Source organism: Rhagoletis zephyria, unplaced genomic scaffold (assembly GCF_001687245.7).
Source record: "Rhagoletis zephyria isolate East Lansing unplaced genomic scaffold, Rhagoletis_zephyria_1.1 Rzeph_scaffold_00709, whole genome shotgun sequence".
Taxonomy (NCBI): Eukaryota; Metazoa; Arthropoda; class Insecta; order Diptera; family Tephritidae; genus Rhagoletis; species Rhagoletis zephyria.
In genome coordinates, this window is record NW_016157793.1 from 156,195 (window position 1) to 158,323 (window position 2,129).

A 2,129-nucleotide genomic window follows, 5' to 3' on the forward strand; every position below is an offset into this window, starting at 1 on the left:
TCGGCCAATATCCTTTCAACAAAAAATTATTCCCCCCGAGATTCGCAAAATTAAAACCCTTCATACACTAGAAGAGGAACCTGACATTCGGAGTCGATTTTCATCATGGCCCAGAGCAGTACGAGTTATTTCATACATATTTCGTTTCTTTAACCGAATTAAACCCCATCATGTACAGTCCACTTCCGAATCTTCATACGAAACAATAGTACTTTCGCAAGCCGAAATACAATTTGTGAAAATTCGACTCATATCACTCGCTCAGAAACGCCATTATCCAAATGAATATTCAAAACTTTCAAACTCCCAAACAGTATCAAAACGGAGGTCCCTTCTTTCATTAAATCCATTACTGGATAAATACGGCGTTTTTAGAGTAAACGGACGTTTGGAAAATGATTCGCTTTCTTACAACGAAAGGCATCCAATTATTCTGCCAGAATCATCAAGATTTTGCTACTTATTTCTCCAATTTATTCATAATCTGCTAATGCACGCAGAACATCAACTCATGATCAGAGTAGCCAAATAGGAATATTTCATTCCGAGACTTAAATCTAAAGTTAGACAAACTATTTTCGATTGTAGAATATGTACGATTCGTAAGCAAAAAATGCAACACAAATCATGGCAGCATTACCACCAGAAAGATGCACTTATTTCTTACCATTTACTCGAACGGGAATTGATTTTGCGGAAACTTTTGATAAAAAATCAGCTAACACTCGTAAGGCACCCTTTCTAAAGGGGTTTGTATGCATTTTCGTATGCTTTTCCACTAAAGCGATACACTTGGAACTCTGCTCCGATCTTTTTACCAAAGCTCTCCAAGCAGCTTTCTCTAGATTCGTCGGTCGACGTGGCCTACCTCAACTTATCTTTTCTGACAACGGGAAAAACTTTGTAGGAGCAGGTCGTGCCCTTCAAAGGGATCTCCAACAATTTCTAACCCAGTTATGCCGACCGTACTACATGTAGTACACATGCTATTTTCAGAGTTTTGCTATAACTGTTCCTTTTTTTTGTTGTGACACAGAACATCAAAGTAAAAAAAAAAATGGATAAGCTTCAGCTGATGCAATTCCCTTGCTCTTTTTTTCTATCAAATATATCAGTTGTGTGAAGTTAGCAAAAGTGTGAAGATGTCACGTGGTCGGTAAGGAAAAATTGTATAAGCAGTTTTATTGTTGTTGCATTTTTGTGTTTTTTATTAAAAAATAGTTGTAAAAACGTGTCTGCATCTAAAGTACATGTGAAAAAGCAAATTATATGTGATTTTATTTGGCGTATTTACTGGCGTACTACATGTAGTACGTTCGGCATTTACATAGTGAAAAATATGTTACAATTATTTTTTTTGCAGCAATTTAACATTAAATGAGTTAATATCTCCCTTAGAAGAAAGTGACGAAGAGGTTTCGAATTACGGCATTGCGATTGTGCCTGCTGATGACGCTAATAACTGTGTAACAGATGAAGATTGTGGAAACGATGAAGAAGTGAATTTTGACAATTTACCTCCTTTGTTATTAAATGGTGAGGCTGAGCTATTTAGAAATGCTTATTCTTCTGATTCTGGCAGTGAAGACGATATTCCACTTGCGTTATTGTCACCGGCGAAGAGACGCAAATTCGATATGGCGTCAGTGAAATGGATAACGCTAGGCGCATATTGCATCCGATATGACGACCGATTTCGGCCGGCAAATTTCACCGTCCGAATTGATGCGCACACTTAACCAGATTATTTGCCGACCGTATTTGTACACACAAATCTAGCTTTCATTACAATTTTGTAAGCAGTGAAATATTTTGATACATTTTAATTGAAATACTCTAAACATGTGATCTATATGTAATTTTTTGTTTTTGCACCCAATAAGTTAATTTTTCGCAGTCCATTTTGGTACTTTTCACCTGACAATGGACGAGAAAAACAAACATGTTTGAATTTATCGTCACTGACGGACGTCAACGGCCTATGTCGGTTCGGTTATCGGTTTATGTGTGAGGGCGCTCATAAATTCACAAGTGTTTATTCATATCGCCCGCATATAGCCGATGTACGGCTGCAGTGTGCGCGTAGCGTAAGGCACGATCTAATTGAAACAGAAGCCACTATAACGGAA

The 2,129-nt window shown here is 37.5% G+C and overlaps 1 long non-coding RNA gene across 1 annotated transcript; it reads left to right on the forward strand.

The window, feature by feature from the left end:
* Positions 1–1,126: 1,126 nt before the first annotated feature.
* On the forward strand, positions 1,127–1,386 carry LOC108361183 (uncharacterized). The gene is made up of 3 exons (XR_001847252.1): positions 1,127–1,152; positions 1,222–1,310; positions 1,364–1,386. It is a non-coding gene; the product is annotated as an uncharacterized LOC108361183 (long non-coding RNA).
* The last annotated feature ends 743 nt before the right edge of the window (positions 1,387–2,129 follow it).